Source organism: Hevea brasiliensis, chromosome 1 (genome assembly GCF_030052815.1).
Source record: "Hevea brasiliensis isolate MT/VB/25A 57/8 chromosome 1, ASM3005281v1, whole genome shotgun sequence".
Lineage (NCBI taxonomy): Eukaryota > Viridiplantae > Streptophyta > Magnoliopsida > Malpighiales > Euphorbiaceae > Hevea > Hevea brasiliensis.
The window spans coordinates 3,524,453-3,549,495 of record NC_079493.1 but is presented as its reverse complement, the minus strand read 5'-3'; the positions used below and the strand labels follow the sequence as shown (position 1 = coordinate 3,549,495).

Genomic DNA, 25,043 nt, shown 5'->3' with positions numbered 1-25,043 from the left:
GGCTTACCTACTCAACTATTCTTTATAGATTCTGTTGTAGTGAGTGAGATTGATTTTTAAACACCTTCTTAGCATTTATGAGAGGTCATTGAAGCACCTATTGAAGCTTGATTGTGAAAAGTATTTGGGATAACACTTGGTAGAAGTGTGAAGCTACTTGTAAAAGCTTTGGTGTAAAGATTTGTAAAGGGCTTTTGTCTCTTGCCTTTAAAAGAGAAGAATAGTGAAGTTAAGACTCAAAGTAGGATCTTTGAGAGAGTGGATATAGGCTAGTTAGGCCGAACCACTATAAAAATTTAGTGTTCAATTATTTCAACCCTTACTCTTTAAATTTATGCACTTTAATTTTCTGGTTGAATTATTTCTGTTGAGTTGAGAATTAATACAATTTACTGTTAACTCTGCTGCATACTGAGATAATCTGTTTACTGATTGAATCTGTTGAGATCCGATGAAATTTGCTTACTGCTATATCTGTTGTCAACTGATATAATCTGTTTACTATGCTGTGATTTTATTTAGATTACTGAAATTTTTACTAAGTGCTAATATATCTTGTTAGATCAGTATACTGAATGTTCATAAGGCAACTTTGTATCAACTAATTATTTGAGCAGTATCACACATATTTCACAGTAGAAAATTAAGTTGAACTAAGCTGCAATTTTTCAAAGGTTTTGAACAAGAATCAAAAAATTGTTTTAGTCCAATTCACCCTCCTCTTGGATATATTTTGGGACATCAATTTGGTATCAGAGCTTATCTCTCTTGTTTAAGGATTAAACACCTTAGAGTGATCCATACACATGGCTAGTTCATCTAGTAACTCTGCTGGTATACCTGTTCCCTTAGCAGAAAGTTATTCAATCACTAGACCATCACTTTTTAATGGTACAAATTACTCTTTTTGGAAAACTAGAATGTGAAGCTTTATACAATCTATTGATATTGATGCTTGGAGAATAATTAAAGATGGTTCTTATGTTCTTATAAAACTAGTGAAGGAACTGTGAAAATCCCTAAAGCTGAAGTTGAATTTGATGATAATGATTGGAAGAAAATTTCTACAAATGCCAAAGTCATCAACATTCTTCATTGTGCTCTTGATATTAATGAATATAATGGTATTTCAGGTTGTCAAACTGCAAAAGAAATATGGGATAAATTAGAAGTCACATATGAAGGAACCAATGTGGTGAAAGAGTCAAAGGCAAACCTCCTCATCCATGATTATGAGTTATTTGAGATAAAAACTGGTGCAACAATTGCTGAAATGAGTACAAGATTCACAGATCTTGTCAATCTTCTTAAAGCTCTTGGAAAGAAATTTGAGGAATATAAACTTGTAAAGAAAATTTTGAGATCTCTTCCAAAGTCATGGGAAGCAAAGACCACTGTTATTCAAGACACTAAGGATTTTAGAAAGTACACCTATGATGAGCTAATTAGTTCTCTCATTGCACATGAGATGATCTACAAGAAAGATGAAAATGAAGGTGATCATAAGAAAAAGAAAGGTATAGCCTTCATATGCGAAAAGGTTGATGAGAAAAAAAAAAGTGTTGCTTTCAAAGCTAGTTCAAGTGATGACTCAAGTGCTTCAAGTGATGATGATGAAGATATGGCTATGATAGTCAAGAGGTTCAAAAGGGCATTTAGAAAAGGAGGAAGCAAATATAAGAAGTTCACAAAGAAATATGCTCCAAAGACTCCAAATCACTCAAGTGAAATTGTTTGTTATGAGTGTAACAAACCAGGCCACATCAAGCCAAAGTGTCCTACATTGAAGAAGAAAAATAAGTTTAGAAAGGATAAAAGTAAAAAGGCAATGGCGGTAACATGAAGTGATAGTGACTCCTCATCAAACAATGACACAAGTGACAAAGATGTTGCAAATACTTGTATGATGGTAATTGAAGAAAAAGGTGAAAGCTCACACATTGAAGATTGTCACTACCCAACCTATGGGCCGGACCGGCACTAGGACCTAGGCCAGCCTAAAGCCCCCGAGGCCCGTAGTAAGCCTAACTATTCCTCAACCCATAACCAAGCCCATAATCTAGGCCCAATATGCATATAAAATAATTTAAATTAAACTGTTATAATTTTATTTCGGGCCAACTTAGCCCAGAAATTATCAGAAACTAAAATTAGGGGAGCCCAGCTCAACCCTGTTACCTCATTTATAACCATTTAAAACTCATAATTTTTTTTATTTATTAATATTAAAACTTGAATTTATACAGTCCCTGACAGGCTTAATGCTACTACTAGCACATGCGGAGTCCTAAATTACAAATTTGGAGAATAATAATACAATTAAGTAATATTTTCATAACCTGAGAGGAAAGGGACAGGTTATTCTGAAAAATGTCTCCTCTTGTGGCCTGGAAAAATATTGAACAGGAGTGAGCGTTCGACTCAGAGAGTAAAATATCAATTATAACTATAATCTCTATAACTATCTAAAACTAATGCACCCTGTAGAGTGAAATGCAACATCGGCAACAAATTCACATCATAACAGCAAAAAGGTAATTTGGAGCACTCACACACCCAGTAATATCAATAATAATAAATGGGAGCTGATCCCCTGTACAGCTCTCTTAAATCCAACCTGGTGCCAGCGAAGAACTCAAGCCGGACTTTCTCTTAATAAACCAAATCGGGGTCCCAGTGAAGAACTCAAGCCGTGACTACCCCCGAAGGATCGGGTCCCAGCGAAGATCTCAAGCCGTGACTACTCGTTCTGTCCATAGTCCACACCACATCACACGCACGCCAACGCACGCACACTGCTCCAAATTACCACAACAACATCCATGGCACTTTAACAGTTATGAATGCAACATAAATCGTGCCTAGAGTTTAACTACATAAATATATGCATATAAGTGATGCATGGGCATGCTTGAACATATAATAATATCGAAATTATAATTAAAATTAATATTTTACTTACAGTACACCGATGACTATTGTGGCTGCTGGATACAGAAAAATAGCTGATCTCGATCACCTAATAATTAAATTATAAATTTATTAGTACTAAGTTAAGATAAAACTCTAAAGAGGCAATAGACAGCCTAATTCATGCCGAAAATTCGGCAGAGTTTCCCCTATATCTGGAACCTACCCAACCTGCAAAAAGGCTCAAACAACACTTCTAAATTCTCAATTCCCACAATCACATCTCATCAATATCACATGGCCCCTCCTGGGCCCTCCAAATCAGACAATACTCAAAATCTTAAAAATTACATTTTAGTCCCTATAATTGACATTTTTCAAAAATCCACTCAAACAAGCTCTAAAAATTCTAAAATTTTGCCCCGCGGTCCTTAATAATATTATAAGGCTATGGCAAAATGAATTGTAATTTTCTAATCACCCATGAATATTTTATTCAAGAATTTTACTCAATTTCCTAAGTTTTCAACAGCTAACATATTCTTAATTCAACCCAATTTAATATTCATATATTTAAACCTCCATCCTCAAGCTTCAACCAATCATATAAAATTTAAACATCTTAATTTCAAATAATCTTATATGCCCATATACTAAAAATCTAACTAAAATCCATCCATATTTCTCAAAAATATTCTATAATCACTCAAAAATTCAACTAACACCATAGAATATCTCCAAATAATTTTACTTTCATCATATATTTTTCTTAGAATTTTTCTCCAATTTTTCCTATTTAAGAAACACTGTATTTATGCTCCACAGATAGAGAAATAATAAAAATTATCTTACCCGAAGTTTATCTGTGTCTCAAAAATTTATGAGGAAGCCTCTGGAAGTTGAATCATCTCCATAGCCCACCGGAGCCACCGCCGGCACCACCGCGCACGGTGGCCGGCCGCCGGACGCCGGCGACATTTGCCGGATCTGATCATACCACCATGTTCTTCTCCTCTTCCTCAGTCCATAGGTGGTCTCGGATCGTCGATCCAATGGTCGGATCGTCGTAGATCTGACGAAAAAGCTTGAAAAATCCGAAACTTCTCTCCTCCATATCTCACTCATCCGACCTCAATTTGCTGCAAAATTGGTATCAAAAGAAAGCTCTCGGAACAAGCTTTCCAACGCCACCTGAATCACCTCGATAGGACGTCGGATGAAGCCGGAATCGCGCCGGAAAGCCGCTGCCCACTGTGCGCGCGTTTTCTCTCTCTTCTCCCTCTCTTGCCGCCATTTCTGGTGGCTCTTGCCGTCGCCGGATGGTCGCCGGCCGGGTGGGGAGCTGCTTGGCTGGTCGCCGGCCGTCACCGGAAAAAGAAAGAAGAAGAAGGGAGGGAAGGAGAGGAGAGAAAAGAGATAATGGGGGGGGGGGGTTCCTCCTCCCGTTTTTGACAATTTTTTTTTGTTTAATAAATTGGGTGGCTGTGACAGTGGAAACCCACTGTCACACGCCACAATCCCATCATCATCATTTTTTTTTTTTCTGGATGTTACATTCTTCCCCCCTTAAGAAAAATTCGTCCTCGAATTTTCGAATAAACAAGAGATAAGGAAAAGAAGATTATTAGAACAAGCACAATCATTACTCCTCCAGCTATGCAGAAATTGATAAAACATTTATTCTTCAAACTCTTCGTATATTATATATGATATTCTATTACTCTTTGATTCTACTATGGTGTCCTATTTGTCATCATCTCTATCTAGAGATGCTCTTATTTCTTGGCTGTTCATTGACCATTCTTTTGTCATCTCAGGTATTCATTATAACTCCATTACTCTCGACTTGATATCTGATAACTTTAATTAACTTTGGCGCTTACCTCACTTTTATTACACCCTAACGTGTCTCTTGGTGATTTCAGTCATCATCCCTTTGTTTCAATGATCTCTGTTTTCCCCAATGACATAACTTATGTTCCTTGTTCCATGGTATCTTATGAGTAGCTTTCCTGTAACACCTAATCTAGGCATCTTATTCGAGATCTTCACTCTTCTTATGACCTTAGTGGTTAATACCTATAAATCTTCTTACTCCCATGATACTTCAAAATTTTTAATCTATTTTGTGTCATTACTAAGGTACTTAGACCAACCTCTATCCATCTTATGTAACTAGTCAGGTAGAGTCTCCTCCAAGGCCAAGTGTATCATTTATCAACATTGAAAAGTAAACTGGGTTTCTCCTTCTAAGTAACAAAAGTGTTTATATTCCCTGACAACTCAATCCATGCGACTTTATCAATTCTCACTCCTTCTCTAGAATGGAAATATCTAGACTCCTTCCTTTAGCTTCTTAGTATGTGACCTACTTCTGACACGTTGGCACTTAGATCGAGGCTCTACTACTCCTTTAATCTATCATCTCATAATAACTTGTTTTAAACATCTCTTAGTGTGGTCCTAGCATACCTAATCCTCCTTATCCTTATCATTATAACTAGCTTTACAAGCTTTCTTCCTATCCTTTGGATCTTATCCACTTCCTTTTCCTATTTCTGCTGTTATTGATATCTTTTCAACCTGCTGCACTTATTCCTAAATCTTAATCCTATTTCACCCTTACAACTTTTCCTTCAAGAATGTCCATCCCATCACCAACTTTAACTTTCATTTTATTTCTTAGTCTTATCCTGATTACTATTTCTATTACTCCGGGAATTTTAACCTTACGATTTACTCCTATCAGCAAATTCTTCACCTTTTGTAACACTTATAATTAACCATAGAAAATTCTTTTTGTGTCCCCTTTTTCCAACTTAACTATCAGAACATTATCATTCCCTACCCGCCTTAGTAGGAAATTGCTTATCCTGGATGGATATGAGCCCCAAAAACTATAAGTTCCATCTGAACTAACACGGCTATGGAAAATGCGTGCCATGCCTTATTTCTAAACAAGATACTTCACATGTTCATTCTCCTTAATATAATCACATATACTGCCCATAGCTTTCCAAACTTCAACCTCGACTTACCCATCAGCAACAATTTCATCTATTGAAACTCATCCATAAATAGTACTTCCTCTAGCTCGTAGTTTAAAACGGTTGCAAACCTTGGTAGCTAACTCCATTTGACTCCTGTCACTATTCTGATCGTCCTTTCATACTTAACACTAGGTACGTACTTACTGTTATTCTCATATCAAGAAATTATGTATGGATTGGTGCCTACCAAACTCTCAAATAACTAGGTCTCCTTGACTCAGTCTCTGTTCCTTATATAACCTTTTAGAACCAAAAGCACAAGCTATACTTGAAAAGAAAGAAAAATACTCTTATATTCAACTACGCTCGATTATCCATATAATAATGTTTAACCTATGTTTCTTGGTTTTTCTCTCCAAATTTCATTATCTCCTAGCACAATTGTGCTCTACCTATAAGGTATTATCTGCATGAACACTTTACCATACCATTGTCCTTCTTGACATAATATTTTATAATTTATTAACTTTACTTATACTCGACCTATGATTCATATCTATCATCATTTATATTGTACCCTTAACTTTTGTTGATTCCTGAAAGATTTCTCTTACTAATAGATTCTTTCAACACTAATTCCACCCTTGTCTATGGTCATTAATTTGGTCCTTGAACTTTCTAGTGATTTATTACTACCTATACTTGTCACTTTTCGTTCTACCCTTACTGCTGTTTTGTCATTGTTGCTTCACTGCAAAGTGATTCTGTTGATCACACTAAAAATGTTTGCCTGACATTCATAACGAACCTCTAACTACCTTCTCACTATCTCAAAAGTCTAACCTAAAGCCTATGTGTTATTATCTATAATTCTTTCCACTCATCATACCTATTTGATCCCTTAGATTAACCTTTAGTCAACTTACTACTTACTAACTTCATTTTCTCTGCCTAATTAAATAGTCCGCAATACCATCGCACACCTTCTAGCTTTTGCTCATTATTATTGTATTCCATACCTCCATCACTGTTCTCACTAATGTGGTCCCATTTTGGGTTTTCCATCCTTGTCATTCTCCTTGCCAAGAATAACACTTAGTCTACCCTATATCTTAACTTTGTTCCTTTTGTTACGTGCCCTTTAGTTTGTCCTTTCATTTATTTCCTTTTTCTTATCCAAAATAGAACTTAACTATTCTATCCCTGGTTCCATTCTTCTTCCTAACATGACAGCTGTACCTGCTAACTATATCTTTCAGAGTCTCTACCACGTTATCACATATCTGTGCTACTCAGATTTGGTCCTTTGACCACTCTAGCTAGTACTTCCACTGACATTTAGATTATATTTCATCTGCAATCAATTGTCCAAACTTTCATTCTGCACTTTCTTTATCCATTGGCCTTCTATGATTTATCTTTGCTAATTTATTACTCTTAATACTGTTATAATTAGATTATACTATTGTTTTGAACAATATGAAGTTAGAAAGGAACTCAGGAAATTGCAGTCATACCTTTATCGTATGATTTCTATTCTTATCCTTTAGCTTACATAATACCCTTACTACCTCGAGAATTGATTTTGCAGTAATTTTATTTATTATTATTATTATTATTATTATTTTCTATGTTTACTCAATTAGCCAAAACTCAAGATTCCGGGCACCCAAACCCGTCATCCAATTCAAAGGATTTACATCCATCGTGATCTGATTATATATGATTCCTATAATGGAACTTGTATCCTCTGCAGGATACTCGAGCCAACTACTCTCTACCACACTCTACAGTCCCATCTGGGGCACTATTTTGTTGGTCACCATTATTAGTAATAACCTTCGATCCCTTCTGAAAAGATAGGACTATACCCTAACTTGCTGCAACAAGGGTACTACATTTACCACCTTGCCCAAAACCATGTCAAATTAATGTCTCTCTTATCATATCATAGCTCTGTAAATCATCAATTCATAGTGTCGACCTTCTCTAGGTAGTAGGGTTGTACTTCATTCCATACTGATACACACAAGGTATTCTATTCTCACTAAGTTCTAAGCAAAACGTCTATCGTTCTGCAAAAACTATCCAAAATTTCATACCGAAGACTAGATGATCTCACTCTATAGGTGTCACCTTTACTTTGCAACTAGTCCGAAACTTCTGGTCTGATGGCAACTCTTACTGTAACTCTAGCTCATGCTAGGGTAACTGAGTCACTGACTCTAGTTGTCACCCAACTGTGACCTTTCAATATTCTAACTCTAGACCCCTAACCAGGAGTTCCCAATTCCTCTGCAGATATAAAACTCTGTTCTGGTATAATTGTACCAAAACAGAAGCCATCCGCAAACACCCTCATTATGGAGCACCACGGGGATGCACGCAGCTCTACACAATAATCTCATGTCGGTACTGTAATCAGCAGCTTACAGAGCAGACATCGAGAACATTGCATAGTTACTACGATACGTCCCAACAGACTAGGTCTCCTAATCTCTTATCTCTCTTGAATATACTATTATCAGAAACTTACTCTGGCTGGGTCATCCATTGATGACTACCAGCAGTGGTATCCTCATCCTTATCTAGGGCAACTGTACTTTCAAGATTCACCTTTATGTACTCGTGCCTTGCACGAAATGGGCACACCATTTAAACCCATACAGGCAGAAACATAGCATTTCTTGGAGTACGTATCCTCATGATAGACCTCACATGTCTACTAACTCTATTTCACATTTTTGTGTACTCCACGAAAATCAAGACACTAATTGAGGCACTTTTATATTTCCCGAGGTATAACGCAGAATCTAGAAACAAAGAATTACAGAAAAGACAAAACAGAATCCTATACTCCGCTAACGTCCTAACAAGACTCCTTTTTACACTCCCAATTATATTATTTCCCATGAATCTAGAGCCTAAGCTCTGATACCAACTTTGTCACGACCCAACCTATGGGCCGGACCGGCACTAGGACCTGGGCCAGCCTAAAGCCCCTGAGGCCCGTAGTAAGCCTAACTATTCCTCAACCCATAACCAAGCCCATAATCTAGGCCCAATATGCATATAAAATAATTTAAATTAAACTGTTATAATTTTATTTCGGGCCAACTTAGCCCAGAAATTATCAGAAACTAAAATTAGGGGAGCCCAGCTCAACCCTGTTACCTCATTTATAACCATTTAAAACTCATAATTTTTATTTATTTATTAATATTAAAACTTGAATTCATACAGTTCCTGACAGGCTTAATGCTACTACTAGCACATGCGGAGTCTTAAATTACAAATTTGGAGAATAATAATATAATTAAGTAATATTTTCATAACCTGAGAGGAAAGGGACAGGTTATTCTGAAAAATGTCTCCTCCTGTGGCCTGGAAAAATATTGAACAGGAGTGAGCGTTCGACTCAGAGAGTAAAATATCAATTTTAACTATAATCTCTATAACTATCTAAAACTAATGCACCCTGTAGAGTGAAATGCAACATCGGCAACAAATTCACATCATAACAGCAAAAAGGTAATTTGGAGCACTCACACGCCCAGTAATATCAATAATAATAAATAGGAGCTGATCCCCTGTACAACTCTCTTAAATCCAACCTGGTGCCAGCGAAGAACTCAAGCCGGACTTTCGCTTAATAAACCAAATCGGGGTCCCAGCGAAGAACTCAAGCCGTGACTACCCCCGAAGGATTGGGTCCCAGCGAAGATCTCAAGCCGTGACTACCCGTCCTGTCCATAGTCCACACCACATCACACGCACGCTAACGCATGCACACTGCTCCAAATTACCACAACAACATCCATGGCACTTTAACAGTTATGAATGCAACATAAATCGTGCCTAGAGTTTAACTACATAAATATATGCATATAAGTGATGCATGGGCATGCTTGAACATATAATAATATCGAAATTACAATTAAAATTAATATTTTACTCACAGTACACCGATGACTATTGTGGCTGCTGGATACAGAAAAATAGCTGACCTCGATCACCTAATAATTAAATTATAAATTTATTAGTACTAAGTTAAGATAAAACTCTAAAGAGGCAATAGACAGCCTAATTCATGCCGAAAATTCGGCAGAGTTTCCCCTATACCTGGGACCTACCCAACCTGCAAAAAGGTTCAAACAACACTTCTAAATTCTCAATTCCCACAATCACATCTCATCAATATCACATGGCCCCTCCTGGGCCCTCCAAATCAGACAATACTCAAAATCTTAAAAATTACGTTTTAGTCCCTATAATTGACATTTTTCAAAAATCCACTCAAACAAGCTCTAAAAATTCTAAAATTTTGCCCCGCGGTCCTTAATAATATTATAAGGCTATGGCAAAATGAATTGTAATTTTCTAATCACCCATGAATATTTTATTCAAGAATTTTACTCAATTTCCTAAGTTTTCAACAGCTAACATATTCTTAATTCAACCCAATTTAATATTTATATATTTAAACCTCCATCCTCAAGCTTCAACCAATCATATAAAATTTAAACATCTTAATTTCAAATAATCTTATATGCCCATATACTAAAAATCTAACTAAAATCCATCCATATTTCTCAAAAATATTCTACAATCACTCAAAAATTCAACTAACACCATAGAATATCTCCAAATAATTTTACTTTCATCATATATTTTTCTTAGAATTTTTCTCCAATTTTTCCTGTTTAAGAAACACTGTATTTATGCTCCACAGACAGAGAAATAATAAAAATTATCTTACCCGAAGTTTATCTGTGTCTCAAAAATTCCAAAAATTTATGAGGAAGCCTCTGGAAGTTGAATCATCTCCATAGCCCACCGGAGCCGGACGCCGGCGACATTTGCCGGATCTAATCATACCACCATGTTCCTCTCCTCTTCCTCAGTCTATAGGTGGTCTCGGATCGTCGATCCAATGGTCGAATCGTCGTAGATCTGACGAAAAAGCTTGAAAAATCCGAAACTTCTCTCCTCCATATCTCACTCATCCGACCTCCATTTGCTGCAAAATTGGTATCAAAAGAAAGCTCTCGGAACAAGCTTTCCAACGCCACCTGAATCGCCTCGATCGGACGTCGGATGAAGCCGGAATCGCGCCGGAAAGCCGCTGCCCACTGTGTGTGCGTTTTCTCTCTCTTCTCCCTCTCTTGCCGCCATTTCTGGTGGCTCTTGCCATCACCGGATGGTCGCCGGCCGGTCACCGGAAAAAGAAAGAAGAAGAAGGGAGGGAAGGAGAGGAGAGAAAAGAGAGAATGGGGGGGGGGGGGGGTTCCTCCTCCCGTTTTTGACATTTTTTTTTTTTTTAATAAATTGGGTGACTGTGACAGTGGAAACCCACTGTCACACGCCACAATCCCATCATCATCATTTTTTTTTTCTGGATGTTACAAAGATAGTGATAATGAGGTAAATCTTGAACCTTCTAATGTTGATGAGTTAGAACTTGCATTTGTATAGACATATGACAAATATAGATATTTTAAAAAGAAATGCAAAATTTTGAGACATGAAAATTGTGCTTTAAGATCAGAAAATTTTTCTTTGAGTTTGGTTTTGAAGGAAAATGAATTTTACAAATCTCAAATGAAGCTATTTAAAGAAGTTAATGATGAGCTTCAAAGATCAAAGGAAGTTTGTGAACAACTTCTTGAGAAAAACAGAATTCTTGAAACAAAAGTTAAATCTTTGACAAGAGATTTAACTAAATTTACAAAAGGAAAAGAAACACTTGATGTGCTTCTTGGGAATCAAAGACTTTCAAATGAAAAATTTGGAATTGGTTATGATGGTTTTATGAAATATGGAAAATACAAACATTATTTTGTTAAAGCTGCATCTTCTTCCCAACCAAATATTACATGCTTTTATTGCAATCATAAATGTCATATGATTAATACTTGTCCTATTAGGAAAGGAACCTTTAAGGTAAAGAAAGTGTGGGTGCCTAAAGGAACCCTACCTAATATTACTAACACACAAGAACCCAAAGTTGCTTGGGTGCCTAAGGACAGTTAAGTGATTTCAGGTCTGCTTAAGGAGTATGCTGGAAACAGAACACTAGTACATAGATAGTGGCTGCTCTAGGCACATGACAGGGAATAAAGGCAAATTCTCCTCTCTTACTTTGAAAGAAAAAGGTTATGTTAAATTTGTTGATAAAAGTAAAGCTATAATCATTGGATGTGGAACTATTGGTAAAAATCCTTGCATTGAGAATGTTGCATTAGTACAAGGTTTGAAATATAATCTTTTAAGTGTTAGTCAACTTTGTGATAATGGTTTTAAAGTCATTTTTACTCCTACACACTGTGAGATTCATGGAAATGATGTTATGTTTGCTAGTGCTAGAATAGATAATATTTATCTACTTGATTTAACAAGTCTTGAAGAAAATTGTGAAACATGCTTTATGACTCTTGATGATAGTGCATAGTTGTGGCATAGAAAATTAGGACATGCTAGCGTGAGCACAATTGCTAAACTTTTTAGAAGAAATCTTGTTAGAGGCCTTCCAAAGTTAAGTTTTGAAAAATAATTTTAATGCAAAGTATGTGCACTTGGTAAGCATACAAAATCATCTTTTAAATTAAAAAATGTTGTAACTACGTCTAGACCATTGGAGTTATTGCATCTTGATCTTTTTGGTCTAATCACACCTAGAAGTCTAGGAGGCAAGGCATACACATTTATAATTATTGACGATTTTTCAAGATTCACATGGACTTTCTTTCTTGCTCATAAAGATGAAACCTTTGATATATTTGAATCTTTTTGCAAAAGAATTCAAAATGAGAAAGGCTATTGCATTACCTTTTTGAGGAGTGATCATGGAAAATAATTTGAAAATAGTTTGTTTGAAAATTTCTTGTAATACCCTCACTGTAGCAATTCCGTACAATCTACTGTTCAGGTGATCGGTGTCTGTCCGGAAAGCTAGAACGTCTGGAAAAATATTTATACTAAAGTGACGAGTCATAATTAACTCAAATAATAATAAGAAAAATTTTAAAAAAATTTTAGAAATAAAATACAACCAAGTTAAATGAGCCGATGCCCTAGCGATGGGTAACCTAGTGGGAGTTGTGGTCTTCGCAGCTACAAGCCCTAAATCCAGGGAAAAATTCATAAAATAATTTTTGGGACTCCAGAGAAGAGTCATTGAGGTTTCGATGGCATTAGAATACCAAGAAAATGCTTAGAAAAATTTTTAGATCGGTATAGACGATTTTGGCTCGATAAGCCAAACGGAGGGCATTTTGGTTATTTCGTCTTCAGAGATGATTTTTGACCAACTTGTCCAATTAAGCAAATAAATTATATGACATAAAACGTTAATAAATATTGTTAAAAAAATTGAATTGAAAATGAATAGAAAGAAAAGAAAGAAAAAATGAAGAAAAATGGGACTTTTGACATCATATGATGTCATTATTAAAGCCTCCACCAATCAAATTTCACCAAGCTATAATATGTCAACTTAAAGAGAGTTAAGTGGGCAAAAATTAAAAAGAAAAATCTTCATCCCCAACCTCTCTTAACCCAGCCAAAATCGTCCCTAACCCCAAACCTCCATTAAAGCTTTATCAAGCTTTATACCTCACACCATTTCACCTCAAAATCCCTCACTCTCTTCACAAAAAGTTTTCCTCACCCCTTAAACTCTCTCTAGCCAGCAAAAAGAAGAAGGAAAAAGGAAGGTTTTGCAATCTTAGGACCACGCTCCAACAAGGTTAGTGCCAATTTGATTGCATAATAGTTATGCATGGCTGCCATTGAACATGATTTGAGTGTTTTAATTCATGGATTGTATGTATATAGAGAATTGAAATTGTTTGAGTTAGGGTTTGGGAAAAACCTAGGGTTTTGCTCATGTATTGGTGAAAGGAAATTCTAATAGTCAATTAGTGACCATTTGGTTATGTTTGAGTAGGAATTGAAGTGAATTGTGCCATTGGAATTGAGTTTAGAGGTGCTGCCTTGAGTGCCCTGCAGGTTTGGATGTGAGTCCAGCATGTTTGGGCAGCTATAACTTGAGTTGTGTAGGTTCAATTGGTGTAAGGCCAATTGGACATGAAATATAACACATAATGGCACAATTTTGGTGAAGCAACTCTATCCAGAAACTAAACATAGGATGCCCTAAAAATTGACCAAATCCGGGTGACTTACATTCTGCCTAGGCAAAATGACCAAATGAATAGTGTTTATTCATTTGGTCATAACTCAGTGTAGAAAGGTCCAATTGACCTTAGTTTTTACCAATAGAAAGCTGAGACATAGCTCTACAATTTTCATAAAGAAAACAAACCCAAATTTTGACCATAACATGTCCAAAAACTGATCTGCAGTCAGTGTACAAAAACTACAGAATTGATTCTACCCAGAAATTCTGGAAAAATTATAGTCCGGCCAGTTATAGTGTTTAGGCCATAACTTGAGTTACAAAACTCCAAATAGAGTAATTCAAAAAAATAAATGTAACTAGACACAATAAGGAATAACTTTGATGAAAAATATTTGACCAAATTCTCACTGTAGAATGGCCTAATGGAACAGTAATCTCTAGCCTCTAAAACTGAAATTTCTGATTTATTCTCCATTAGTTAGAAGTATGAATTGACAACTAATGTCAACACTTTTGGAAACCAAAATGTGGTAAATTTATGTGATTAGGACTTATGTAGCTATTATGCATTGGAAAATCAATATTTTGACCTAAATAGTAAAATGAATAGTAACCTTACATGTAAAGCATGAAAATTTAATCAATAACTTGGCAATATGCCCTAGTACACCTAGTAAGATTGGTTTAGATAGGTTGGCATGCCAATAGGGTTCAGTTAGCAGTACTGTACATGGCATTATGCCATTCTGTGATTTTATGGCTTTTAGCCATTCTGATATTATGGTGATACTTGGCCTTGTGCCTAATAATTATTACAGCTTATTAGCTATTTTGTTACACACTGAGAGATACATATGTGACCGATGGTGTGACGGCCCGAGGTACTTGGTACCTAGTGCTAGTTTACCCGTTTATCCAGTCCAGTCATCCAGTATAGGTTACTTGGGCAACAAAAAATGAAAATTGATAAATTTAATGAAATAATGGATATAACAAGTACCAAATAAATAAGACTACAAATAATTATCAAAAATTTGTCTGCATGAGACATCAATATACACACTGCATATTTATTCTCTTTTAGTTCTTTTTATTTTATTATTGGCACTACTAAGCATTATTGCTTAGCGCGTTGCTTTTTGCTACGCGTAGGTACTGGAGATAAGGAGCGCGATCCCAGTAGACCCCAGTTAGGGTGAGAGTCAGATCTGCTAGTGTCCTGTGTCACCTCTCAGCTACAGTGCATTGGTAGGATGCTAGGCTACATTTTGTATTTTGTATTTTATATTTTTGAAAATTTTGTAATTAAACTTTTATTTTGTCATGTATATTGAAACTTATGTGATTATGTATTAATGAAATTATCTGTAAATGGTGTTCATAAATGAAAGTTGAGTATTTATTTATGATTTGAGTATAAATATGATGTGAATTGAATGATGGGAAAGTTTGAGAAATTGATAAGAAATTATTGAAAATTGATGTGATAATTGGGAGTTGTGGAATAAAATGATTATTGGAAGTGTTTTTCACAGGTTTCGAAGAACTGTTTTCTCCATTTTTAGCCGGTACTCTGCCCGATTTTCTATAAAATTTTCGGAACCTCAAATGAATTTATAATTTCTATAAATGACTTAAATGAGTCAAATCTCCCAAATTGTATTTCATCATCATAAAAGAAAAAAATTAAGGAAGGATAAAAATAATTGAGATAAAATATGGTGTTCCGGTACACAGTGTGGCATATCTTGCTCTGCTATATTGTAGACGGGTAAAGGGTGTCACATTTAGTGGTATCAGAGCACGGGGTAGGCTTTTTTGGTCTAGATCGAGTCCATACCATGCATTGTATTTGTAAGAGTCGATGTGACACTAATGCAGATCTGTTCGGTTTTCTTATTTTGATTAGGATATGGACTCCACGTCACAGAGGGCAGTTGAGGAGGAAGTAGAGAGTCATGCTCCACCTGCAGCAGCTGAAACTGGGGGTAGGGGAGAACCTACTCCACCAGCTCCAGCAGAGCCTGCACAGCCTCCATAGGCCATGTTTCAGCAAATGGCTAAGTTTTTCAGACAAATGGCAGGGGTAATGCCACCACCACCACCTCCACAGCAGAAATCCCATCTCGAAAAATTGAGGAAATTTGAAGCAGTGGATTTCTTTGGCAAGAGAGAAAATGATTCTGTTACAGGGAGAGTTTTAAAACAACTCCACTACACCCCAGAGCAAAATCTAGAAGTTGCTGTATCTCTACTGCAAGATGATGCATATCAATGGTGGGATACAGTGTCCAGTGAAGTGCAGCCAGAACAAATAACCTCGGACTTCTTCCTCTCAAAGTTCAAAAAGAAGTATATGGGTAGTGTATACCTGGAAGAGAGAAGAAGAGAATTCATTAACCTGAGGCAGAGACAGCTGATAATGGCAGATTATGAAAAAGAATTTATTAGACTATGCCGTTATGGAAGGGAGATAGTTCCTAATGAGGTCGAGAGGTGTAAAAGATTTTAAGAGGGGCTAAATGACAACATAAAGATAACTATCACTGCCTTGGAAATCACAGACTTTACCAAGTTAGTGGAAGCTACAGTAAAAGTTGAGAAAGTCAAAATAAGTGAGCAGACTAGAAGAGAGAGATAGCAGAAGAGAGGTCCAGGTTAGTCTAGCTCATCTCCTGCACCTAGAAAGAAGTTCAGAGGTCCACCTGCTCATAGTTCAGGTCAACCTCAAGGTCAGGGTCAGTCCCAAGGGCCCAGGCCACAGTTCACACCCAGGAGAGGCCAGCCCACACCATCAGTGGGCAACTCTCCAGGGATGGTGTTCAGGTGACCAGTCCCAACATCTTCTGCATGTCCGCACTACTTGAAGTGGCATAAGGGGGAGTGTTGGAGAGTGACAAGTGCCTGCTTAAGGTGTGGGTCGACAGAGCATCAGTTAAAGAACTGTCCACGCAGAACTGCTACAGCTGCTCCCGTACAAGCAGATAGACCTGCCCCTGCACCTCAAAGGGGTAGGAAGTCTGGTAAATTTGAGGTAGTTGGTCCATCACAGAGTCCTACATCTAAGCCAGCCGAGAGGCCAGAGGCTAGAGCACCTGCCAGCGCTTATGCCATGAGAGCTCAGGAGGGGCAAGATGCCACGGACGTTATCAGGGGTACGTTCTCCCTCTACAACACATCTGTGCATGCATTGGTAGATCCAGGATCCACTCATTCATACATCTGTATCAACCTACCTGTAGAAAGGGGTATATTAGTAGGGAAGAGTGACCAAGACATTCTGGTCACTAATCCATTGGGCCACAGTGCAGTGGTGAACAATGTGTACAAAGGTTGCCTATTAAGGATTTAGGGGTATGAATTCTTGGCAGACCTGATTGAATTGCCTTTCCATGAGATTGACATGATTTTGGGAATGGACTGGTTGTCACATCATCAGACCATATTCAAAATGGTGATATTCAAATCGAATTTGTCCCTTCTGAAAAACAACTTGCTGATATTTTTACAAAGCCACTTAATGAGGAACTTTTTGCAAAATAAGAAGAGAACTTAGAATGACTGATGTTTTTGCTTGATATTTGATGCATATTCATGTTCCTATATGAAAATGAGGTGATATATGTTGATTTGTAGTGCTGATAATGTGTTTTGAAATTTCTGGTGCAATTTGAAAATTTCTGGGTCTGATCTGACGTGAATAGTATTCTGCAGAATTTAATCACAGTAGCATACTAATCTGTTTGCTAATTTCTTTGTTTGTTAAGTGCTTTACCACTGCTCTTAATTTTTTTTTGTTGATAAACTGGTAGTCAGGTCTGATTGTACTAAAATTCTAAAATTATTTTTTCTTTTCCTGAGCGCCTATTCTGTAGTTTTTAAAAGTCATATTACTTAAATACCCCTTTTGTTTAAAACTTTGTTTCATTATGTGTTTAGTGGGCAAAATAGACTTTTCATATATTAATGAACATAACTTCTAGCCTGGGACTCAATAAATTTGCAAAACCATCAATCGTTTCTAATTCTCCATTGATACACGACATCAACTTCTCTGCAACACTTCCATTTCTATCTTTTCAAAGTTTAAATTTCAAATTTTTTTTTTCTTTTATGACGCATCTCTTCCCGAAATCTGATTAAACGCATCTCTTCTCCATTATTAACCTATTTCACTCACAACCCTCTCAACCATCATCTCCTTTTATTTTCTTTAAAACTTTCAAAACCCATTTCCTCTGTAACGAAGCCCCTATTCTGCATTCTTCATAACAGAAAATCACTAAGTCCTTCTTACTCATTCCGCAATATCTCTTTCTCTCTCTGCCGAAGGAAATCATTCAACTTGATTCTTTTTGGGTTAAGTTTTTCGACGCATTTTCTCTTGTTTTCACCGACGTGTGTCTTCTCTATAAGCATCAGGTATTCCCTTGTGTAAAATTGTTGCGGAATTCATTTTTTTTTATTTACATGATATATCTTCAATTTTTCTTGAAATTAGTTGATGGGTTTTCTCATATTGAGTATTCTCATGATAACAAAATGCGGTATATGTCAAAATCATGAATTTATGGTTGATATTCATAAACCCTAATATTTCTTACTGTCTGTCCTAAAATTTTTGAATAATACATGACATTGCTTCAAAAATTTATTGCTGTTCTTCTAATGGTTATACGTTGACTGCTCACATTGGTTATTTTGTGAACCTAGCATTATCTATCTCTACTGCCAACTCTTTCTAATTTGGTCATGGCACGGTCAAAAGGAAAAGGCAAGGAAAAGGTTGCCACACCCTCATCATCTTCAGATTCTATCAATGCCAGTGTCCCTTCTTCACCTCCTCCTACACAGAAAGAAGTTCCTCTAGTCATTGGAAAGACAAAAGAAAAGTCCAAGAAGAGGACCAGTGAGCCTGCCCAGGAGAATGGTTCTAAAAAGAAAAAGACTTCAAAAGCTCCAATTGTGCTTATGGAGAGGGCCACTCATGAACCAAGGTACATTTACTAGCCTGCTTTTAATGAAGTCTCAGTTCCTTTACAGTCTCTATTTGAATACCAAAAATGGGACAAATTATGCTCTAACACTGAGGGAATATATGTGAATTTAGTTCAAGAATTCTATAAAAATTTGAGAGTTGATGATGCTGAAAGTGATGAATCTTTTAAGGTTAAAATGAAAGGAAAAGTTTATGAGGTGACAGTAGAAATGTTAACTAGAGCCTGAGGCATCCCAAATAGTGGGAATAGAATTTGTTCTCACAAAGAAGTCTTTTCTGTTGGAGGGTTAAATAAAAGAGATTTTGAAGTAGAAGTATTGAAAGGGGAAGTGAAAGATAAAACCAGCATTACCCATGCTCACCAACACATTAAAATTCTGCACAACTTCATCATTTATGTACTGAACCTTAGAACTGGTAGTCCAAACTACTTAAGCACACTTGATCTTTGCATAACCTGGCATATTGTGAATGAAATTGAGTTTAACCTTGCCTACTTTATACTGAAACAAATCATGAAATGGAAACCACCTTACAAACTACCCTATGCCCATTTTCTTAATAGCTTATTTAGAGATTTTGGGATATCCCTGGAAAATGAGAAACTTAGAACAAATATGATCCTCATTACAAGCCTACAGAAAGATGATGATGGTAGGAAATTGAGGTTTGAACAAGGTGTTAAGTCTAAGGGCAGTGTAAGTGATGCTTTTGATGTTGAAGAAATTATGAAAGAAGTGAATAATTTAAGGCAGTTTATTGAGATTGAATTTGAAGAAATATAGAAATTTTGATCTTTTCAAGATGTTCTTATGAATGCACTTGATTCTAAGATTGATGGAACTTTGATGATGATGTATAAAATTATGGATGAACTAACAAAAATCAAAGTTCATTTGGGTCTTTCAAGTACTGAAGCTGGAGAAACCAGTAAAGCTGCTGCTACTGGTTCTGCTCCACCAACAGAAATAGAAAAGAAAGTAGAAGAAGAAGAAGAAGAAGAAGAAGAAGAAGAAGAAGAAGAAGAAGAAGAAGAAGAAGAAGAAGAAGAAGAAGAAGAAGAAGAAGAAGAAGAAAAAGAAAAAGAAGAAGAAGAAGAAGAGAAGGAAATAGAACAAGAAGAAGAGGAAGAAGAGGAAGAAGAAGAAACGGAAAAAGAGGAAGAAGAATCAGATGATGAAAACTCTAGCAATGACAGTGATGGAAAAGGAGGCAACAAAGAAGAAAATGGAGATGGTATGAGTGAATCTACTTCTGAGCAGAAACCATAGACTCCTGCTCCTGCTACACCTGCTAAAGGGAAAGCAAATCAGTTAAAGAGGAATAAATAAGTAAGCAAAAAGAGGAAATTGGTAAACCATCTGGCAAAAAGGCTAAAACTGGCAAAAAGCCTACTGCAGAATCTGGTACTGCTGCTGCATCTGAGTTGGCTCTTGGCCCTATTGTCCTTTTAACAATTGGAACTGCAATGGCTGTTGAAATTTTACAAACCCTAAGTGATAAACCTGTCAAGCCAAAAAGGGTAAAGATGGCTGCTTTGAGACAAATCAAAAGAAGCTCTAGGCTGAAGGGATAGATCACCATACTGGAATCTTACTGATTATATTTTGTTTGACAGTTTGTTTCTTAGTTTGCTACTCTGTTTGTTATTTTTAGCTTTCTAAACATTAATTAGTTTGCTATGTTATCTACTATTTTTCCTATTTCAGTTCACTGCACTTAAACAAATTTTTGGTCTATCCATATGTGCATATTTTCTCCCATATTCTTTTGATGCTAACAAAAAGGGGGAGAAGTGAATGATTGACATTGTTGATATATCTTGTGATTAATATGTTATATGTTGTTTTTGAAAATATCTTGTGCATATTTAGTTAATATTCTAGTCATACTTGCCTAAAACTCCTTGTGACTAAAAATGCTTATGAATATTTTATTGGAATTATTAAGGGGGAGTTATTTGTTAATATTTGTTGATATAGGTATATGCATAGGGGGAGTTATTCCCACATATATATTCATACACATACTCACACTTATCAATTCTTACTTGGTGATTTAATTGAGTTTTGTCATCATCAAAAAGGGGGAGATTGTTAACCCCATGAGCTCAAAGGAGCATGAATTTTGATGATAACAAAACTCAAATAGAATCAAACTAACCTTGTTTTAAGTGTTGTGCTTTTCTAAGGATAAAGAAAAAGATTTATGGAGTTGATGATGAACTTGTGTTTTAAAGAAAGGTTGACATCCTAAGATAACACAAGATGAATCAAAGACAAAGAAGAAAGAAAATGTTACCTTCTAAGCTGCATTGAAGATCAAAATTGAAGGTACATGGCTTAGAAGTTAGTTTAAACTTTTAGGATTGCTTGTAAAAAGATTTGAGGAGTAGAAGTCAATGATACTTATTTTTAATCCCTCAAATTCTTATCGTAAGTTTTCAAAACTTGTTTTTGAATCATCAATGGCCTAAAAGTATTTTATTATAATTTGGTGTAAAGTTTTAAAGTTTTTAAAGTTATGCAAAAAAGCTTTCCTGGTATGTTAACTGACTCAACTCTACACAACATCACAGAAAATGATAAAATAACGGCTAGTTTCTTGAAATTTGAAATTGTAACATTCAAATGAGTTTTCAAACGATCAGAAACGATCCAAAGCTATAAATACACTTACCCTTGGCCATTTTGCACTTAATGAAAGTCTCTCTACTGCTCCTAACCTTTTAAGATCATCAAAACTTTCATTGAAAGTGCTCAAATTGTTTTTATTGCTCATCATTGGCTTACCTACTCATCTCTTCTTTATAGATTCTGTTGTATTGAGTGAGATTGAGTTTTAAACACCTTCTTAGCATTTATGAGAGCTCATTCAAGCATCTATTGAAGCTTGATTGTGAAAAGTGTTTGGGATAACACTTGGTAGAATGTGAAGCTACTTGTAAAAGCTTTGGTGTAAAGATTTATAAAGAGCTTTTGTCTCTTGCCTTTAAAGAGAAGAATAGTGAAGTAAAGACTCAAAGTGAAATCTTTGAGAGAGTGGATGTAGACTAGTTAGACCGAACTACTATAAAAATTCAGTGTTCAATTCTCTCAACCCTTACTCTTTAAATTTATGCACTTTAATTTTCTAGTTGAATTATTTTTGCTGAGTTGAGAATTGATACGGTTTATTGTTAACTCTGCTCCATACTGAGATAATCTGTTTACTGATTGAATCTGCTGAGATATGATGAAATTTGCTTACTGCTATATCTGTTGTCAACTGATATAATCTGTTTACTGCTCTGTTTGATGTGCTGTGATTTTATTCAGATTACGGAATTTTTACTGAGTGCTAATATATTCTGTTAGATCAGTATACTGAATGTTTATAAGCCAACGTTGCATCAACTAATTATTTGAGCAGTATCACACATATTTTATAGTAGAAAATTAGGTTGAACTAAGCTGCAATTTTTCAAAAGTTTTGAATAAGAACCGAAAAATTATTTTAGTCCAATTCACCCCCCTCTTGGACATATTTTGAAACATCACTTCCCTTATTTCTTTCGGGCAAGGGACAGTAGATACCTCACCAAGAGATGTGGATTTTGTCTCTCCCCACCCTTTGAGCTGGCTGGCGTGCATAAATAAGATTATTTAATGGCAGATTTGTATGTAAAAAAAAGGGAAATCAATAATCTGCCTTTGTGTTTTGTTGCTTCTATGTAGTTGTAGCAGGTGTCTTTGAAAAGCTGGGAGATGGAGCATCAAAAAATAGCTTCAAGAAAGAGAGATTCCAAGGGTGAAAAGTGTTGGTTAACCATTCTTTGGACCGCCACCTCCCTTTTTAGCTAAAAGAGAATGAGAATCCTTAGTGCTCTCTCTTCTCTTCTATTATTTCTTCTCCCATATGTTCTACTTCTTGATGCCATGGTTATAAGCCTTCTCGATTTGATTGGAGCTTGTAGGGATTCTCTAAATCTTTATGGTTTGTTGATCTAGAGCCTTTATCAAGCATTTTACCTACACATGAATCCAATGTGTACTTCAATAGATGTTTTTCCTTAGAAATAGAAGTTCGAAGGAGAGCTAGTCTTGCTCGCGTCTTCTTTCGGATCTCTCTACCTAAATTAGCTTAGTTTTTACCTTATGGGCTGGGTGATGCTTGACTCTTTATTAAGGCCATGGACCTCTTGTAGTATGATTCTCTAATTTTAGCCTTATATGTTTTGGGTTGAAGCATTTTTAATCAATGTTATTTATCCCTGTTTCAATTAAAAAAAAAAAAAAAAACTCATCAAATAAACCCATCAATTATTGAGCTTTAAATTCATTAAAAACTAACTAAAAAAATAGTGATATAACCAACTTAGGCGCGCCAGAACTTTCCCATCCGCGCGCTCTTATCCACATAACCACCATAATTATAACTATACCCTTCAATTTCTTCATATTTACACCCTCAACTCCTCGGCATTTCCTTCCATTTTGCTCTTACTATTACATCTACTGTTTTCATTTCACTGATTTGCTTCACTCCCTTCTACTGTTGAACCATGGCGCGAGGTACTTCCCAGTCTCAAACCGCCTCCTCCTCTACCTCTCGTCCCGGCGTAATGGTTCCTCGCGGCTCTGCTGCTGCCGCGGCTGGCTTGCGTCGCCGCCGCCTCCGATCCTCTGCTTCCGGTGCTGCCGATGGGCTCGGATGAGGTAGCAGCAACATGCTCCGATTCTACACCGATGATGCTCCCGGCCTCAAGATCTCCCCCACTGTCGTCCTCGTGATGAGCCTCTGCTTCATCGGTTTCGTCACCACTCTTCACGTGTTTGGCAAGCTTTATCGCAGCAAGGTAGCTCCCGGAGCCTAAACTGCACGATTGGAACCCTTGAGTCGGAATTGGAGGAGATGCTTGTTGTTTCTGATCTTTGACTGGTAACTGAATGCATTTTTTTTTTATCCCCTTCCTCCCTTGTGTTGCTCTGTAAATGATGGGATTGGGAGGGTTGTAGCGAATAGGATTTTTTATTTTGAAACAGAGTTTTGAATCGTTGGATGCTATTGCTTCATGGAAGTTAACAAGTGAGTTTTGGACGTTCTGTTATTGGTTTTGATCGTTTTTCTCTGGTTTATTTATTCGCGTCGCTTGTTTGTTCCTGATCGCTAGTTTATGGCATTGGTAATGCAAGATGGGTCGGCTGATTAGAGTTGGGTGTTGTGGTTTATGTTGGAAATATATGAGTATGGAATTTCTACATCGACTCGTTGCGGTTTTGGGTTGTATGTGATGTAAAGTTTTTGGGTGTGATCTTTTCGTAAGACCGAGTAATTTGGGTTCCCTAGATCTCTAAAATCTCTACCAAGTGGTGGTATCAAAGTCTTAGTTTAGCAAGGACGAGCATGGCCCAAGTGCCTTGGGCTCTCTAGATCTCTAATAGTTTAAGATGGGTTTGTTATTGTTGATTTCTAGTTTATGGCAGTAGCATTGTTTTCGTTTGTATGCAATTGCTAGTGTTCGATTCAGTTGTTTCTTGCTCTATTTAGCACTATGCAAAAGATCACATTGTGAGATGATAGCTTATAGCAATTTAGCTACACAGGAAATGGATTCCCATGAGAAGGTGAATTGAGGGGATTATATATATATATAATTCAAGGCTATGAATTTCAATTTCCATAAATTGAGAAGTAGATGTAGTCATTGGCTTTTCTAGTTGCTGCTAGGCATTGGAGAGAATGGTAAATAGCAACTGAAGCAGGATTTTGTTTTTAACCCCTTGATTTGTCAAAGGCAATTGGCCACAAATACAATCTTCTTTTTTCCTTTTTTGTTCCTTCTTGGCTCTTGGCTGCAATCAACCCTTAAAAGAAAGGAAATGCAGAGGAATACAAATAATAAACTACTTGTGTTTCTCCATCAAGTTTTTAGATTTTCTATTGTTCTCTATTCCCATAATCACTCAATTTGCTAGCTTCCTATTTAATATTTAGTGATTTGAAAATGGGATCTCTGCAG

The 25,043-nt window shown here is 36.4% G+C and overlaps 1 pseudogene; it reads left to right on the top strand.

Annotated features, from left to right (window-relative positions):
• The first annotated feature begins 22,795 nt into the window (after positions 1-22,795).
• LOC110667329 (protein transport protein Sec61 subunit beta-like) lies at positions 22,796-24,131 on the top strand (annotated as a pseudogene).
• Positions 24,132-25,043: the final 912 nt, after the last annotated feature.